The following is a 20,609-nucleotide window of genomic DNA, read 5'->3' on the forward strand; positions in this document are numbered from 1 at the left end:
TAGAGAAAAATTAACCTATATTTTCATGCATGTTTTGGGGAGAGAATAGCCTCAAAGGAAATCAACCACAAAGAAAAGAAAGGGTTTCAGAGAGAGGTAATTTAGAATAAATAAATATTCTGTGGTAGTGTTTTGAATTAAGTAAGAAAAATACATAAACAATTTCTCAAAGGTAGATTTTAAGAGAGATGAACATTCACAGATTTCACAGAGAGATGAACTTGGATTTCCACAGATTTCACAGAAAGGTGAACTTGGATTTCCACAGATTTCAAGAGATATCTTTTTTGTTTTTTTCTTGATCTCTAATCTTGATCTTCCTCCCCAATCTGAAATTATTGTGCCAATATAGATAATGTTTCCCGACGGTTTTCGTTCCCAAGTGTAATAAATACCGGGACTTCTATTCTACATCATATTGAAAATAACAACAAGAAGGTTTGAATTAACATAGAGAAGAGATTTCACAACACACACACACACAAATAAATAAATAAAAGTTGTTCAATTTTTTTTTGTTCTATGCACATCCTGAGGAAAAGGAGAAGAAAATTACTCACTGGAAAAAATCAAATACAAAGATTTCTCATAGATCTTTTCCTAGATTTTTTTTTAAAATTGAGAAAAGAAAAAAAGTAAAAAGAAATATGATTTTCTTTCTTTTCTCTAAAACAGATTAAATAAATAAAAAGGAATCTGCATATGCATATTTGGAAAGAATTTTTATCGATGCAAAAAAAATAGATTTTTCCTTTTGATTAATTTTTCTAAATAATTAAGAGATGATTTTTTTTTTGAAGCAAAATTTTCATACAATAAAATAATTAAAAAAAAATAAAATCTAAAAGTGGTAAAATATATTTCCTTTTAAAAATACAAATTTCACACATGCAAATAATAATGCAAAGAAGGGAATCTGGATTGATGAAGCTTTTTTAATGTTGAATCCTCTCTAGCCTTCTTAGATCCTTCCTTAGCTTGGTGAGAATTCTTCAAGAGCAAACTTAATAATTCTACAATGAAATGTGACTACAAATAAAATCCTATTACTATTAACAAGAACTTCAGAAATTATTTCACACCAAAACCCATGAACTCCCCTATCAAAAGTTTGACATACAATATATAGAAAGAGTGCACCATATTCCACTTTCGAAAGAATTAATTGAAATGGAGATTCTTTTCTAAAATTGTTTTTCATGCAACATTGATTGTTGACATAGTGGGAGTTACATGCAAGAACATAGATTTGAAAAGACTCTTCTAGAAACTTCCCAAATTCTCCTACGACATGTGCTAGAATAAATAATTTATAAATAAATCTTATGACCTCATATGTGTCTTCACTTATTAATTCTTTTTTATTTAAAATTCCAATCATATTCAATTTATCTGGTCTATCTAACATTACTCATCGAATCAATAGTATCAAAAATAATAGAAGTAATAATAATAATAATAATAATAATAATAATAATAATAATAATAATAGTAGTAGTAGTAGTAGTAGTAGTAGTAGTAATAATAATAATAATAACAAGTTAGGAAAAGAGGGTTATGACAAGAATTTGTTGGAGGAAGGCGTTTAGGATTCCTTCCTATTTTCATGCTTTGTTAGACACCTTTCTCACCACATGGAGGTTAAGATTGCTGGTTTTTTGCTTTATAACAACAACCACGTTTTTACCAAAAACCACATTTTTTGCCATTTGAAATGCCACGAATCGGCAATCTTATAAATCGTTTTTGCTTGGTATGCTAAGGCGTTGAGGTTAGAAAGAGTCTTGGCCACTTTCCATGCCATTTTCCATGCATTTGACACCACGTTTTTATGCAAAGGACATTTTTCAAAAACGTGGCAAGGGTTTGGGATTGCGGTTTTTGTTTATATATTGAATTGTCTTCTTCATTCCAAGATTGATTAATCATCTTGTTGAAGAGGCATTTTCAGATTGGAGCAAGGTAAGATTTCTTTTCTTCTTGTTTCATTTTTCTTGTTTTCAAATATGTTGGTTCTTCCCCAAAAAATCGGTTTTGTGAGAGAGATTTTCCCCTTTGTAAAGCAATTTTAGAATTGCATTGTTCTTCCCCATTTTCCCTCTTTACTTGTATTCAGGATTTTAAATCCCGATTACAAGTTGGATGAAAATAATTTTTCTTCCCTTACAGATAAAAGATTTAACCATCTTTTGTTGAAATTCCAAGTTGCAAAGATGAGAAATACCCATTCTTTCAAAATCGGGTTTTTAGAACCGGTTTACATGTTGAAAGTTCTTCCCATTTTCTTGAAGAAGATCTTCCCAAAATATTTTCATATTCATTTCCATCATCCGTACATACCATTTCATCCACTCATTTCACACCTTCATTCATTTTCCCCATTTAAAGTGTACCTGCGGTTAGCCATCCAGAACCCGAAATTGGTCCAAAATGCACTCAAAAAACACTTGAAAATGAGTTTTAAAGGTCAAATTACAAGTCCAAACTTGTAGTTACCCATTACACATATGAAGTTGCATGTTTGTTCTCCACAATTGCAAGTTAATGCTCTTGTTTATCTACAAGTTTGAAACCACACTGCGGTTGAAACCACAATTGCAAGTTAATGCTCTTCATTATCCAAAATTGTGGTTTGTTCTCTGCAGTGTATGATTTCAAACTTGCTATTACGCCCCAAAAACCCGATTTGCTTCATAAAGTGTAAATGAAAGAATTTTAAACTTGCAATTGGATTTCTAAAACCCGATTTTTCCTTGTTGAGAGAAAAGTAACATTTTAAACTTGTAATATGGGAATTAAAACCCGATTTTCACTATTACATGTAAAATGAAACTTGTTGTTCTTTCCCAAAAACCCGACCAACAATATTGGAGGATTTTGTTGATAATTTCCATCGATTTTTGTGGAGAAATCTTAGGAGGAGGAAGGCATTTTGGATTCCTTTCTATTTTCATGCATTTTCCAACTCTCTTCGTGTCATTTGTAAGATATTATCACTAGTTTTATGGTGTTTTAACAACAAAAATGTTTTTAAAAAATGCCACGATTTGCCTCATTCAAGTGCCACGAATCTTGTCTTTCCTAAATCTTTTTGGCTTGTCTTGCCTAGGCGTGGAGGTTGGGTGCTTTACTTGACCAATTCTTCATGCTTTTAATGGACATTTTGATACATATGGCGTATTTTCAAAAACGTGGCTAGGGTTTGAATCTTCTTCTTTTGTCTATAAGAGATTCTCTCTCTTCATGATAGTTATATGTTTTATTTTGTTCTTTCCTAGAATCGGTTTTGTGAGAGATTTTCCCCTTTGTTCCACGTTTGCAAAGCAATTTGTGAATTGCATTGATCTTCCCCATTTTCCCTCTTTACTTGTATTTAAGATTTTAAATATCGATTGCAAGTAGGATGAAAATAATTGATCTTCCTTTATGGTTGTAATATTTTAACCATCTTTTGTTGAAATTTCAAGTTTCAAAGATGAAAAATACCCATTCTCCCAAAATCGGGTTTTTAAAACTTGATCACAAGTAAAAGTTCTTCCCATTTTTCATATGATCAACATGGAAAATTTCTTCAAAAATCCATTCATAACCATCCGCACTTGTTGTTTTTGGTCATAAGCTTCATTTCCCTCATATCAAGATCCTTATTCCCACCATTTCATCCACTCATTTCGCACCTTCATTCATTTTCCCCATTTAAAGTCTACCCGCGGTCAACCATCCAAAACCCAAAATTGGTCCAAAATGCACTCAAAAAACACTTGTAAATGAGTTTTAAAGGTCCAATTACAAGTGCAAACTTGTGTTTACCTATTACTCATATGAAGTTGCATGTTTGTTCCCCACAATTGCAAGTTAATGCTCTTGTTTCTACCACACATGTAATGAAGCTTCCAAAACCCGAAATTCACTTGTGAGCCCATTTTTGCATCAATTTATCTCTTCCCTTGTCAGTCTGCTTTGCACACACCATCTACCAAATCAATGGATTAAGGCATGGACCTTATTTTGCAAGCAGATTTCAAGATTGGAGTATGATACAAAGAAGAGATGCAATAACAATTCATGGTTGAGAGCATGGAATGCTTTCAAGACAAAGATGGTCATGACATGAAAAGAGGAAGGCAACCCTTTCCCTCCTGAAAAGATAGCACTACCCCAAGCAAGAAGACAAGGATGCAAGTTCCCGTTCCAGTTCAAGATGTCTTTACCAATAAAAAATACTTCAAGTTCTAGCATCCTGAAGTGACATGAAGATCATCACAGACAAAGGATAATGCAGTTAGAGTCGTGTATTTAGACTCAAGGAATAGGTTTAGTTATGCATTTGTAATTTTGCTTTGACAAGTTACATGTAAAAAATAACTTTGTAATTGCAAGTTAACTCATTACTTGCACTTTTATAATTACATGTAAAGCAACTACAAGTTGAGTTCAATTAGGACTGTAGTTGGAATAAGTCATAGTTAGTTGTTGAATAAGTCTTGGTGGTTGAGAGAATTTCTCAAGTTAGTTGGGATCCTCCCACCTTTTTCTCATGACTCCTCTCCTATAAATACTTGAGGGGGTCTATTGTAATCTTTATGTTTTGGAAAGCAAGCAAAAACTCTACCAAATTTACAGCAAAGAAGTCTTTGAGCTTTCATGTGCAAATTCAAGAATTGAAAGGAATAGAAGGAAATTGCTCAAGCTTTGAGTCTTTGTGCTACATTATTGAGTTTGTGTTCTATATTATCTTTCTTGCAAGTGTTTCTTAAAGAGCTTAATCACATTTGATTTGCAGTCTTTGTGCTGCAAGTATTTGAGGTTAATATAAATTAGAATAAATATTCTTTTGAGAGGAGTTGTAAGTCTTTGTGCTTGCACTTATTCTTAAGAGAGTTTAAAAGTAGATTTTGTGAGAAATAGATGTGAGTCTTTGAGCTTATACTACTTCCCATTGTTTTAAGTAGAAAAGAATAAGATATTCTTGTCTTTGAGCTGTTATAATTTGTCCTTGATAGCGCTAGTATAGAAAAGGGTAGATAGGACTTCATATAATCAGCACTTTGAGCTTGATATTGTTGTCCCGTCCCGAAGGAAGTGACGGAAGTCTTTGAGATTTCAGGAAATTTCATTTCCTTTCTCTCATTTCATTTCAAAAGTTGTTACTGTTGTTTTATGTTAAATTGCTACCACTTTTCTGTGAAGAGAAAAGGATATTGGCTTTCTTGAAAGAAGAAGAAAGACTATTGTCCCATCCTATTTATTTTTAAAGTTGTTGTTAGATAAGGGGAGCCTTCCTTTAATTAGGAGAGTTTTACTCACACACTGCGGTTGAAACCAAAAAATTTTATATTTCCCCAAGTGTACAAAATTTTCAACCAACATTATCATGTGATGTCATGATAGTGGGACATTTTCCTATAGAAAGAAAGGTAGCAACATGGTTGAATTCTTCTAGTACTACGGTTATTCAAAACAAATGGGTGCCAAGTAAGTCCTCCTTAGCCTCTTCTAGTTCTTCACCTAAGTCAATGAAAGATAGGTAATTTAGAAATACTTATCTTGGCGACTCTGCTAGGGATAGAGAGATTTGAAATACTTTGTTATTTCTGTCTTTGGATCTCTTATATAAATTTGTTTAGTCCATCCGAGTCACCAACAGTTTTCGGTGACTTTGTTGGGGACACGAACGCATTCGGAAGCCTTATGCTTTCGTTTGAAGACTAGTGTGTTGCTGGTAGAAAAAAAAAGGGAATAACTTTTCTTGGGTTTCCTCCTGATAAGAGATTGGAAATATTTTGGTAATTCTATCTTATAATCTCTGATATAAATTTGTTTGGCCCATCTGAGTCACCAATAGTTTTTGACGACTCTGCTAGGGACACGAACGCATTCGGAAGCCTCATGCTTTCATTTGAAGACGAGTGTCTTGTTGTTTTCTAGAAAGAAAAGAAAAGAAATTCTTGAGTTTCTGGTGGAAATACCAATATGCATCCAAAAGCCTCATGATTTTGTTTGAAGTATATTGGTATCTTATTCGTTGTTCTTGCAATTTCTCAAGCTTTCACCAAGGACATGTAAGATGGCTGCTCAAGGTCCTTGGGGGAATGCTTTTGGTCTGTTGAATCTTACTCTGCCATTACATGCTCTTCCTGATGGTTCGAGGAAGAACTTTCCCAAGTTCTTTGGAGATGGACAACAACACCCTGATGAACACATTGCTCCTTTCTACATTGCATGTGGTGTTCATGGTATTGAACACGAAGATGTATCTGTAAGGCTATTTGTGGAGACTCTCCAAGGTGTTGCAGTTGATTGGTTTTATAACCTTTCTGCTCGTTCAATTATATCTTGGGCCACACTTAAAGACAAGTTTGAAGAGAGGTTCAAGCTTGTAGAAGATGTGCATGCATTGTTTAGCTCAGTTGGCTCAAATGAAAAAAGAGTCTCATGAACCCATGCGAGATTTTTTGGCTAAATTCAATAAGTTGTGTAACAAAATTCCATTTGTTACTCAACCTACTGCTGTAAATTTGAAGTGCTTCTTCATCAATGCTCAAGTGTCAGAATTATGTTTCTTGTTGAGAAGGGAAGTTCCAAGAGACCTTGCAACAGCGCAAGCTTTGGCAATTGATATTGAAGATTATTTTATCCTTGCTGGTAAGATAAAGATACAATCAAATGGGTCCAAAGAAATCTCTTCATTGGGATCATGGGCTACCAAGAGAAAAGATCCCATGCTGCAGAAGTTGGCTAATGAGTTGATTGCCCTCAAAAGGCAAATAGCTCAAGGTGTATTCTCTTCCCTTCATAAAGACATTACAAGGAGGCCATACCCAAATATTGCTCCTAGTTATGTAGCTGAAAAATCAAGATAAGCTTCCTTCATCACCAGAAGGGCTTGCTCTTGAGGCACCACCAACAAATGCAGCAGTGGAGGATTCTGAATTTGAACAAAGTGATCTTGCTGGTCTCTTCCAAGAAGATGAGGAAGTAGACATAGTTGGCGACTCTCAAATCTAGTTTATGCAGTTCCAAAAAACTGATGAACAAAAAGAATGGACCATGTTGGATACCATGGATAATGCACAACAAAAGGTTGAAGGCCACCTTTGCAAGGTGTTGATGAAGGAGGAAAATCACGTCATAGGATGTGAAAAGATGGTTTATGAACATAAAGACAATTCTATCTTGAATTTTGGAAAGTTTGATGAGAGTTGTCATGAAGCAAATTTCAGCTCTCCTATTCAAAAGACCAAAGAAGATATTGAAGAGGATACCTTTTGGGATGAGATGGAATTGTTTTGTTCAAGCTTTGATGTCAAACCAGTATCCTATAAGTTAAAAGATCATGAGCAGCTTGAGAAAGATGAAAATCAAGAGTCTATTTTCCAAGATGGAGGTTTTAATATTTGTTCAAGTCCTCAAGAAAGTTCTATAGAAGAATCTTGTTCAAGTCTTGTTGCTGATTCTCTCAAATCGGAAGTTTGTGAACAACATGATGAAACAAGCTATGCAGTCATGGTTTCATTTGAATCACACGAAGATCTTTTTGTTCAGCATAAAGTTATGGCTGAAGAAGCAACTGATAAAGATGTAATCAGCAAGAAGAATTTTGTTTTTGTCCCATCAAGAGGATGTCCAATCAGACATCTTGCTTGGTTGGAAGCCAATGGGAGGGCAAAGGTTTCACTTATTCCTAAGCTGGTACATACACTTGAGGAAGAGGCCAAACATGCATTTTCAGCTAAGCAAGAGCAAACTAATTTTAAAAATTTGCTTTGGAGCAGCAATACATATGATTCATTTGAAGAGGAAGGTGAATTTGTTCATCTTTTCCAAAGAGTGTTGCATCAAGTTCTGGTACAATTGTTTGTTTTTCAATTGGTTGTGGCTGCTCATGATCATGCAAGGTACTATAAGTTGTTGAAGAAAGGCAATTATTTTGCTGGGCCAATGAATGATTTCATTTGAAAGGTTTTTCTTTGTGGCTAGTTTAGGATAGGTAGGTTTCCATATTCAATAAGTGCAGTTGCGCAAGTTAGCGTCTTAGTTAGTTGCTTTGCCTCAGTCATATCGTCTGTCTTGTCATTTGTGTCTTTGTTGCTTGACTCTATAACCCAATGGATACTAAGGCACTTAGAGTTCTAGATTCTACTCCCTTCAATCGCCCCAACAATCAAAGGAAGTTCCCCAGTCAGAGCCAGTTGTTGTCCTCATTTTTGTTTTCAAAAATGAAGGACCATTATATGAAAGTTTTGTGAAAAAAAAATTACTCTATGAAACGCTTCCCGAGACATAATTTCGACCAATCCTTGGACTGGCTTAATCCTCAGTCCATCCTCGAACTACGTTTTGAATTTCGTCACATTCTGGATTCGTTTGCTATGTCTTTCCTTCAAATTCGGATGTTTTCTCCCTGACTGCAGGTGGAGAATTTTCCTCGAACTACAAGTTTTAATGATTTCCATTGTTTTGGTCTTTGTAGGGAAATTTTTAACTTATTACATGTGCACTTTATTGAAAAATAAAAACTTGTAATTTGCTTTTTATTTCCCCTTTGTTGTTTTTGTTGTTTTTTGGCTTTTTCAGTTAAAATAGGAATTTTTTGTTTAAGTTACAAGTAAACTTGTAATTCTTTCCAAAAACCCCTACTTTAATGGTTTTTACATGTAATAGGGATTTTAAACCCCCATTACATGTGTGCAAGTGATTTAAAACTTGTTGTAGGGATTTTATTTCCCCTTTGCAAGTGATTTTAAACTTGCATCTCTCTCTCAAAAACCCGATTTTGCTTATAAAATGCATTTTTGACAATTTTAAACTTGCTATTTGGTCCAAAAAACCCGATTTTGCTTATAAAGTGCATTTTTGACATTTAAACTTGCTATTTAATCAAAAAATCCCAATTTTGCCTAGCATGTTGAAAAAGTGAAATTTTAAACTTGTTATTTCCTCCAAAAAAAACCTATTTTCATTGGTTCATGCAAATTAAAACTTGCTATTTGTTCCAAAAAACCCGATTTGCAAGGGAAAAACGTTTTTTGAGGATTTTAGCAAATTTTTGTGGAGAATTTGTTGGAGGAGGAAGGCGTTTAGGATTCCTTCATATTTTCATGCTTTGTTAGACACCTTTCTCGCCACATGGAGGTTAAGATTGTTGGTTTTTTGCTTTATAACAGCAACCACGTTTTTTGCCTTTTGAAATGCCACGAATCAGCAATCTTATAAATTGTTTTTGCTTGGTATGCTAAGGCGTTGAGGTTAGAAAGAGTCTTGGCCACTTTCCATGCATTTGACACCAAGTTTTTATGCAAAGAACGTTTTTCAAAAACGTTGCAAGGGTTTGGGATTGCGGTTTTTGTTTATTTATTGGATTGTCTTCTTCATTCCAAGATTGATTAATCATCTTGTTGAAGAGGCATTTTCAGATTGGAGCAAGGTAAGATTTCTTTTCGTCTTGTTTCATTTTTCTTGTTTTCAAATATGTTGGTTCTTCCCCAAAAAATCGGTTTTGTGAGAGAGATTTTCCCCTTTGTAAAGCAATTTTAGAATTGTATTGTTCTTCCCCATTTTCTCTTTTTACTTGTATTCGGAATTTTAAATCCCGATTACAAGTTGGATGAAAATAATTGTTCTTCCCTTAGAGATAAAAGATTTAACCATCTTTTGTTGAAATTCCAAGTTGCAAAGATGAGAAATACCCATTCTTTCAAAATCGGGTTTTTAGAACCGGATTACATGTTGAAAGTTCTTCCCATTTTCTTGAAGATGATCTTCCCAAAATATTTTCATATTCATTTCCATCATCCGTACATACCATTTTATCCACTCATTTCACACCTTCATTCATTTTCCCCATTTAAAGTGTACCTGTGGTCAGCCATCCAGAACCCGAAATTGGTCCAAAATGCACTAAAAAAACACTTGAAAATGAGTTTTAAAGGTCAAATTACAAGTGCAAACTTGTAGTTACCCATTACACATATGAAGTTGCATGTTTGTTTTCCACAATTGCAAGTTAATGCTCTTGTTTATCCCACACATGTAATGCAGCTTCTCGAACCTGAAATTCGCTTGTGAGCCCATTTTTGCATCAATTTATCTCTTTCCTTGTCAGTCTAGTTTGCACACACGATCTACCAAATCAATGGATTAAGGCATGGGCCTTATTTTGCAAGAAGATTTCAAGAATGAAGGATGATACAAAGAAGATATACAACAACAATTAATGGTTGAGAGCATAGAATGATTTCAAGACAAAGATGATCATGACATGAAAAGAGGAAGGCAACCCTTTCCCTCTTGAAAAGATAGTACTACCCCAAGCAAGAAGACAAGGATGCAAGTTCCCGTTCCGGTTCAAAATGTCTTACCAATCCTGGATACTTCAAGTTCTAGCATCCTGAATCGAACATGAAGATCATCACAGACAAAGAATGATGCAATTAGAGTCGTGCCTTTAGACACATGGAATAGTTTTAGTTATGCATTTAGTTGGAATAAGTCTTAGTTAGTTATTGAATAAGTCTTGGTGGTTGAAAGAATTTCTCCAGTTAGTTGGGATCCTCCCACCTTTTTCTCATGACTCCTCTCCTATAAATACTTGAGGGGTCTATTGTAATATTTATCTTTTTGGAAAGCAAGCAAAAACTCTGCCAAATTTACAGCAAAAAAGTCTTTGAGCTTTCATGTGTAAATTCAAGAATTGAAAGGAATAGAAGGAAATTGCTTAAGCTTTGAGTCTTTGTGCTACATTCTTGAGTTAGTGTTCTATATTATCTTTCTTGCAAGTGTTCCTAAAGAGCTTAATCGCATCTGATTTGCAGTCTTTGTGCTACAAGTAGTTGAGTTTAATATAGATTAAAATAAATGTTTTGTTGAGAGACGTTGCAAGTTTTTGTGCTTTCACTTGTTCTTAAGAGAATTTAGGAATATATTCTATGAGAAATAGTTGCAAGTCTTTGCGCTTATACTACTTCCCATTCTTTTAAGTAGAAAAGAATAAGATATTTCAGTCTTTAAGCTGTTATAATTTAATCTTTATAGCATTAATATAAAAAAGGGTAGATATGACTTCACATAATCAAATCTTTGAGCTTGATATTCTTGTCTCGTCCCAAAGGAAGTGACGGAAATCTTTGCGCTTTCAAGAAACTTCATTTCTTTTTTCTCATTTCATTTTGAAAGTGGTTACTGTTGTTTATATCAAATCGCTATCCTTTTCTATGAAGAAAAAAATATATTGTTTTTCTTGAAGGAAAAAGAAAGATTGTTGTCCCATCCTATTTTATTTTCAAAGTTGTAGTTAGATAGAGAGAGCCTTCCCTTAATTAGGAGAGTTTTACTCACACGTTGTGGTTGAAACCACAATTTTGTATATTTCCCTAAGTGTACAAAATTTTCAACCAACACATAATTTTGCTGAATTGTTTGGTAGATTCTTTAAATTGATTTTTTTTTTCTTCCATCGTTTAAACCTTATTCTTAAGGTTGTTATACATTTCTTTTTTTGACCCAATCATAAAAGAACAAATGCACCATAAAGAGATTCTAGTAACAATTTCACTACCTTCTCAAACACCAAGTTTAAGTTTCTTCTAAGGGTTAATTATGCTCAAAGTATACCATTGGTCTTTAAGAGTGAAAAGCTCATTTTGGAAATTATGCTTTGAAAAAATAACAAAAAGTGAAATGAAATGTTTGATTGCAAATGCTTATCAGCAACCTACCACAATCATCTTGGAAAAGAGGTAGGGCTTTTACATGCCCTTGTTTATGAACTTTAACCTTTTCCACTAAAAAGTCCTCTTCAACTCTGATGTTGACACTCACTTGTCTCTTCCCCATGATAAAAATTCAGTGTGTAAAACCTTCAAATGAATGCCCCCAATTCTCACTAAGACTCGCACCAAAACAGTTGTTTTTTCAGTATGTTCCATAAAAGAGCTCACATTCAAAAAGTTAGCACCACCTTGTTACAATATTTTTTTGTTGATGAATCATTAAAATGCTTATTGAACTAAATTCCAAAACTGTAATTGTTTATAAGCTTTGGTAGCATTTATTATCATTAACAATATAATCGTAAAGAATACTTACATTTCTAAAAAATATTAGATGTGTCTATTTCAAAGAGATTTTTGGTTATCATGCCAATCCAAATAATTTTAATCATATCCTTTTCTTGAGTTCTTTTCAAATTATGATAGTTGATAGTTGTACTTACAAAATTTGAGTGAAAAATAGGCATTTACCTGATTGTCAGGAAACTTTTTAACTTGTTTCTAATCAACCCCTTCATTAGTAAGGGTGATGATGAACTCAAAACCTTATGTGATGGCAACCTTAACGCAGAACAAAGTGTTTGTTTTGTGAACATAGCTAAAACAACCAGTGATTTTGAAAGGGCCTATCATAACTGGAAAGTGCAAAGGGACAAATAATCCAATACTAGAAGGAAAGAATTATTATGATATATATGAGCTTGAGGCTATACCTCATATACAACAAACTATGTACATTACAATGATTAAAATTACATTCTGAAAGATGAAAGATTGGCTGTTCTTTTCCACCCCTTAAAAATCTGGTGCTGCAAAATGATACCTTCCATCTCTTAGTCTAAGGGAAACAATTGCAGCCTTCTTTTGATTCTACATATACATACAGGTGATCACACCAGGCTTCCACCATCAAATATTTTGTTTGGAAGAAACCACAACTTCAGATTTCAAGAAGTAAATGCAGCAGGATAAATCATCACCATGCCAGTCTTACAAAATAACCTGCAATACCAAGTAACAGTCAGAAATTAATAACATTAAAACTATTGTTTCATTTCAAATGATATCAAAATCAAGCTTATAGTAAGATGAAATTACTGCTCGGGAAAACAAGGCCATCCACTCTGTCAACTAAGTTCAACTGCCACATTTATTAGTGTTCATATCTGAATAATAAAACAATGAATTCCCAATTAATACTGTTAACTTTTTTATTTTATTCAAACAAAAACAGATGTTTTAAAAGGAACAGCAGCTCAGCAGAACAAGAAATTTTATTATATCCTAACCTCAAAGCCTCTGGGAAAATTATTATAATTTCAGCTATCAAAAATTACCAAATCCAATGAAATTCAAATTGCCATCTCAGAAGCTTCCTATAAAGGTGGCTACCAGAGACCTCTCGGTGTTATTGACTAGGTGGTGCCTTCGTCTAGCAAAAATGTGGTCCTTTCCCTGAAGTTTTCGTTGAGACTCCTTTGAATGCTCTCCAAGAGAAATAATCAACATTCAACTTGCTACAAAGATTCAATGGAAATAATATATTTTGAAGGCAAGCCATTTGGAGGGGCAGTAGGGAATGGTAATTAAAAAATAGGGAAAAGTTTAAAAATATAGGAAATTTAATTATTTAAATTATCCATATTATAATGCATTCATCATATTCATTATAGAATCATATTACATAACATTAGTGTTGAATTGAGACTTCAAATGAGAGTCGACACACAGATTAACAAAATATCATTGTTTTCATTGTCAATGTGCATATATTACAACAAAAGGCCCAAAGGCTACAACTACAAAATGACAAAAATGTAGAAAAATAACATAGCAACTAGATCTACTGCTGTTTCTGATCTTTGTCCTGAAATCCTGTATAATTACGTAAGTCTGAGCCTGAATCTAGGTCATTTCCAATATGAAAGAATGGCTCATCTAATGCTACCCCAACCAATCCTTCATGTACCTCCTCCTCGTCAATCTGTGTGGCATCTTTAGGATCAGTATTCCAATTTGCAGCTGGAGTCTAACAATACTTAGGAGTCTATCAATCTTGAAATTGTGAGGCACCATGGACAGCCACCAACTTCTCTGCCCATTAAGAGTTAAGCATATTCTCTTGAAAGATAGAATGATGATGTGGACCAACTCCTCTCTACAAAAGAGAAACTGGCAACTTGTGAAACGAGTTGAGTGGCAATCCTCAACTCCATTGCATTTTTACCATACCATGCCTACGTACTTTACATAGGGCCTGCTTGCTAGTGGAAGTTTGATGTTTTTCTTTCCAGCTGCTCCAGACTTTTAATGCAGCTTTTGACCCTGACAATTTGGGCAACATTTCATTTGTCACTGAGAGTTTCAAAAGCAACAAGGCCTTTGTATTTTTACTTTGGAGAACCCGATCTTCTCCAATATCATCCATCTCTCCTTCACCTTTAGCAGGTTGTCTTTCTACAAATCAGTCAAATTTCTATTTTCAAATATGGCAACCATCCGGTTTTTCAATATAGTGTAATTCTGACTATTTAACTTCTGAGATTTGTTGAGGAAATTATTTTTTAAAGTCGTCATTTCAATAGGTTTTCTACTTCTGAACTTCTGAAAAAATAGAATCTGAAGACAAACTCCAATCTATTAAACTTCAAAAGTGATCATCAATGACAGATAAGAAAAGAATTTGTGATGATAAAGGAAAAAAAACCAACAATGATAGCTCTGCCCTGCTGTTATGATTAAAAAATGATATTAAATGAAGGAAATGTACCATATTTTTCAAGATTCGTAAATCACACTTATTAATGGTCCAAAAATCATAAACGTATTGAACATGGCTCTCATGATTCGCCATATGCATCTGTATGCATGATACATTTAGAATTATAGCATATTGGGAGGTGATAAACATGAACAATAACATATAATTCAAGAAAACTATCAAATCATAAACATAATTATATGGCATATTTTAAGAGTAAAGGAAAAAGTCTCCATATCCCCAAACAAAATTCTTCAATGACTTGATGATGAGTCCTTCCAGAAGCTCAGGACTTAGTGATTAAAAAAATATGCAGCTTGTTCCAGAAAATTCTACAGAAGTCCAATACTCAGGAGAGAAGCTTTAAAGTCAAATAAGATAACGTCACATAAATTCTCGTATAAATGAGTGTAAAGCAATCATCAATACTGTCTACATTATGCTCACTGCACATGCTGTCCAATGAGGAAATGGTATTAAATTAATCTAATAAAAAATGACAATAAAATATCTTTAAGAAAAAGCATTGAAGATGGACATTGAAAAACATCATTTTTTATATCTGAGATGGCTTCAAAACAGTGGATAGAAACAAGGATGTAAAAATCGTCCAAAAATCGGAAAAATCGCGATTTTTCGCAATTCATTTGCCTAAACGATTTAATCTCCATTTAAATAGCCCCCGATTTATTCAGAAAAAATCTCGATTTGCAGTCGTCAAAAATCGCAATTAAATCACGATTAAAATGTAGAAACTCGGCGTTAAAAAAATGAATTAAAAAAAAAAGGTCGCGAACCCTAAAATGTAAAAAGGGTTGCGAGAAATGAAAAAAAAGGGTTTTCTTTTTCAGTGATTTCCCTAATACGTGACTGCGGCTCTGTGACAACGGACATTCCCAACTTCCCTCCTCCCCGACTCCCCTCCTCCCCAACACTTCCATGTTTGGCTTGATATTACATTGTAACCAACTTTTCCAATGACGCCCTGTCTTTTGAACAATATCCAAATTTTAACAAGCCAATCTCAGTATCCAAATTTTCTGATGACGCCTTGTCTTTTGAACAATGGTCACTAAGTTTTGCATCTTCTCTTCCTAAGCAGAAAGAAGTCAATAAAGTCAGACAACATAGTATATATACTTCGATAAAGCAATTGAACTTTGAAGTTTAGAGATAATAAATGCATATAAAGGAACTTGCCTCCTTTTTTAGTCTCTTTTCTTCCATGTGTTTTTGTTTCTCCTCTTCTTTTTCTCGCTTGTGTCTTGCAATCTCTTCTTGTTTTTTGGTATATTACTATATAGTATGTATTTGACTCAAACTATGATTTATATATGATGGATACCAGTAATATGTTATTGTGCTCTATAAATTCGGTGTATGTGTGTTTCTTAAAAATATTTTAAAAAATTATATATTTTCAAATGTTCTATAATTTTGCCAATTTATTGCCAAATTTTTCCCGATTTTTTGCCGATTAAGATTTTTACATCTTTGGATAGAAACAACTCACTTTTCCAGCCATCAGGAATTATGTTTCAGCAACGTTTTGCATGCAAAAAAAAAAAAGATGGAAGGATGGTTCAGAAATGGCTGTGTTATCCCAAAATGTGTCTCATTCAAAGAAATGCCAACTTCATTCACAGGTTGCATTTATTGCAACATGGGGTCACACATAATTTATGGGAATTATTAATAGTTCCACTGGAAAGAAATTATCTAGGTCATAAGGTGGACCTATGTCTCAAGCTGCTCACCTTTTCTCTCTGAGCTACTGCTGTCAGCCCTCAAACGTGAAATTGCCAACATACTGTTTCTATTGTTTTCTGTATAATGTGTAATTCGTCTATTAGATCTATGTGGAAAAGAGAAATCTTTGGGTATGAGTTAGAATGTCAGAATAAATTTGATAGGTGTGGACATTAACAAAATTATAAAATTATTGCCACAAAGAATCTTACTGTTACATTACCTGGTTTTCATTCTTAGAGAGAAATATCTCTGAATGGTATTGAAAACATATCTTTCCAAGATTCCTCAGGAGCACAGCTTGGGAGCAGCTTTGCATTATGTATCTCATTAAAAAATCACTATTAAGCATCTTAAATTCTTAATAGAGAAGGATTATATAACTAGTATACCTATCTTTAGAGAAATATAGGTAAAGGATGCCGAAAGATATCATATTTGTTTATTATTCCACTTAAAAAATAATTATATTATTAATTATAATATTAATTTATTATAATCAATATTATATTATTATTATAATATTATTTTGACGAAGTTAACTATTAGTATGATCGAGATAAATAGAATTGATTAATAGTTAAACTCAGAGTGAGTGGTAGTTGAGAGGAGAAAATAAATAAAATACATTTTTTGGTTTTTCATGCATTTGTTTTAATTTAAGTTATTTAAAGTTATTTAAATTATTTTTATTTAAGTAGTAGTAAAACTAATTGTAATTATGACGGGTGTCAATTTTAATCATAGGGGGTTTTTAATCACGCATATCTATCAATCCATTATGTGAGTATTAATACACCTTTTGGCGTAACAAGATATGGATCTAGAATTAGAAAATGTTATGCAACACCATCAGCAGACCTAAAGGTTTGCATTTCATTAGCTGACATGTCTCTCAAAACGTTAAAAAAGACCCAACAGTCCCAAACCTACTGGAGAATCCCCAGACCTAGAGTTGTTGCCACCCTATATTTGTTGGCATCATGTATAAAAGTGACTTATACATGCAATGACTATATGCCACCATTAATTCGCTGACCATTATAAAATGCTAGTATTTTCCATGCAGATATTCTTGTAAACATACTTTGGTGTATACATGCAATGCATATATGCCAATATTATTTCAGAGACCAAGATAGCACGCTGCTATTTTCCATGCAGATATTCTTGTAAACATAGCATGGTGTATACACAATGCTTTTCTTGTGCATGAACCATCCACAATAGTGTTATATAATGCATACAAAATTAACTGCTGTGGAGACTAAAGGAAATAACGAAAAAGATTTCTGGACACTATTTGCAGCCATGCACAACCTTTACTTCAAAGACATTTTACCCTAGGAGTATTTTGCCCTTCAATATTTGGAAAACACATGGAAAAACTATAAGATATGACCTAGAGCTAGAATAAAGCAAGTTATGCAATAAATCAGAGTCACGGGGATATAAAACCAAAAATGCAGTAACTCAAACCACACAACGAAGCACCCAGGATCATCCCAAACCTTTTGGAGAAGCCCCACTCCTAAGATCACTGCCTTTTGTGTTTCTTGTCACTAGGTATAGGCAGGCAGCTCACTTGTGGCTTCAACACCACATATTCTGACAAGAATATGACATTTGTTAATAGCTCTGAAACCCCTTACCAAAAGGTAAGAAAAAGGGAAGAGTAATATCAAACTCAGCATAATCAGGTTAATACCAAACCAAGAAGTCAGCCCATCCTTGTGGCTCTAGGCGCTAGCTAGATTTGCATTAGCCATGTAAGTCCTCTTGTACTTCCTGCACACACCAAAACATATGCATTAAACCATGCATAAATACAATATATGGATGGATGTGCGAGGGCCTCTCAGAAACTAGTAGGATATGCATACCCCACCCACTGGTAATGAATCAATGGAAAATGGAATATTGAATTGCCCAATGTAACCTGAAATGTCATAGAACATATCCATAAGAAAGAAACAAGCAATAGACCAGCCACAAGCTAGAATGCACATGCTCATTTGATTAGGAAAAGCCAATGTACCCTTGTATATCATAATGCTCCTTAAATTTCACTGGTGTGACTCCCAAACACACTTTGGAAAGCAATCATCTGCAAGTTGTGTAACTTAAATGGAATAGAAGATGAAGCACATTTTCTTCTATCGTGTCTATTATACAATGATATTAGACGTGCTTATGCAAATACTTGTAATCATAAAGCGGTTTGTGAAACCCTAAATCAAAACAATCAAACAAGGCTTGGAGATATCATTTTGTAAATAATCGCTCATTTAAACAATAAAAGAGTAAACAGTCCATGTATTCTTTGCTTGACAGTACATTAAAATCATCTCTCAATTGGTTCAATTTGGGAGTTTTGTGTACAATCATTTATTATTTTAAGTTGCATATGATTTGTTGCTTCATTTCCAGGGCATTTAGGTTGGAAAAAGTCCAAAGATAGTGACTATTGGCATCAACAAGACAACTCCAGGACCAAACATTGCAGCAAGGATGTTGCTTCATTTCCAGGGCATTTAGGTTGGAAAAAGTCCAAAGATAGTGACTATTGGCATCAACAAGACAACTCCAGGACCAAACATTGCAGCAAGGATTTACACAGGGTACATTGTCTATACACTTAGATAGGTCCTACAACCAATTTGGTGGAGAAGACATTAAAAGAAATCATCATCATCACACTTGAATTAAACAATAGTCAAATTGGTAGGCTGTGATCCAAAAGAATATGTTTCTAGGATGTACGTTTTCCTTAAGTTTGTAGGCAAAACGAGGAATAGAGGGCTTTCAGGTTTTACGATATAAAGAGAGTTTGAAGCTGAATGGTGGAAGTCTACAGGTCACCCTCCATACATGTTTCTCCAAACTTTTCTTGGACCTTATGCAACTTTAATCTTTAGTAAGTCTCCATGGTTTCATTACAATTTACTTGTTTCTCTGTTTACTATTTGGTATGTCATTGGTATTATTTGTTTTGTTTTTGTTAAACTTGAACCTATTGGTAGTTGAACCTTCCATTTAATGATGCATTGCTTTGTGTGCCCTAAAAATCTCATGAGAAAAAAGGATTGTATAAACTTTTGAGACTTGCATATGTTAGTATTTAAAGGATTCAATTTTTCTCATGCAAGATAGGGGAAGTATTTTGGGGAAAATGAAATTGAGGGTAAAAGTGATAAAGCTAAAGAAAACCTTAGGCTTAATCACAACCACTTTGTAAAGGTTGAAGTTAATCCGAGCCTTCAAAATACTTTCAAGTAAGCCCTCCACTCAAAAGGGATCATTGTGGTGCCCTAGGGAGCTAGGTTTAATATGGTGCAAGGAGGTAAACAAGTGCAAGGATTCATGTTTGGACTAGGGGATGGTATAGAAAATGATAAGCTCCTTCCCTCCTTAAATGAATTTCTCATTTGCCCTAATGTGAAATGGAAGATGAAGTTAGTGTTGGTAATATTGTCATTGATGTCAAGGGCAATCAGTTGAGATGGTTGGAAAGTTTGTCATTGATGTCAATAGTAAGAAGGTAACATTGTTATTAATGTCAAAGTGATAGTTAGAGATTGTTAGCTAATGGCATTAACATATTCAAAGAACAAATTCAGAAAATGGATGCTGATCATTATAAAGGTGGAGAAAGGTCTAATTTATTTTAAATCAGATACAAGGCAGTGTTGACATTGACGAAGATCATTGTAGTACAAGTTACCTCAAGTTAGAATCTAAAGGGTGGTTTGTCCCGTTGTAGTACAAGAAGGAAATCAACTATTAGAGGAGCACGCAGTGATTTAGTATGAATAAGAAAATATTTAGTTAAAGCCACTGCCAATATTCTAGGGCTAAAGTCAATTGGAGTCAGTTGAAGTAAGAGTGAAATGATCAAGCTAATTCAGTTCCTAGTGAATACCGACTCCCATAGCACTACTATTCATAATTGATCATTCTACATTTCCATGATGGAGCTTGACTTGACATTAAAATTGTATGGGCCGACCTTATGAAGGCAAAGGCATTATGTGTGAAGTCATTGTATTAAAGAAAAATAAGATTATCAACGTAATCAGGCCAACTCATTATAAAGCTGTAACAAATAAATGGATGGTGCTACAGAGCTAGAGTCCACATCAAATAATATGTTTGGTGGAGGTTTCGGGTGTACGGCGTATGTTAAAAGTCATAGCATTATCGAAGGAACAAAAATTAATAAAAACGGAACGTTGAAATATACTTTCTCCACCACGATCTCAGAACATAAAAATAATGTGTTAGATGCAACATTCTTTGCCACACCATCCTCTTATGACTTCATAGTC

General features: G+C 34.0%; 1 protein-coding gene across 8 annotated transcripts in view; it reads right to left on the reverse strand.

The window, feature by feature from the left end:
* Window positions 1–12,150: 12,150 nt before the first annotated feature.
* The window catches only part of LOC131047942 (mitogen-activated protein kinase kinase kinase 5), a 101,665-nt gene continuing 93,206 nt past the window's right edge, over window positions 12,151–20,609 (reverse strand). For 2 of the 8 annotated variants that reach the window (XR_009106326.2, XR_009106324.2), the window contains 2 exons: window positions 12,870–12,937; window positions 12,151–12,773 (listed from right to left, as the gene is read on the reverse strand). The gene's annotated coding sequence lies outside the window, so the exon portion shown is untranslated. Of the gene's footprint in view, window positions 12,774–12,869; window positions 12,938–13,096; window positions 14,229–17,792; window positions 18,070–20,609 lie in introns of those variants that run through there. The other 6 variants (XR_009106323.2, XM_057981760.2, XR_009106328.2 and 3 more) reach the window with 5 other exon arrangements.

The sequence above is a fragment of the Cryptomeria japonica genome, chromosome 3, assembly GCF_030272615.1.
Source record: "Cryptomeria japonica chromosome 3, Sugi_1.0, whole genome shotgun sequence".
Lineage (NCBI taxonomy): Eukaryota > Viridiplantae > Streptophyta > Pinopsida > Cupressales > Cupressaceae > Cryptomeria > Cryptomeria japonica.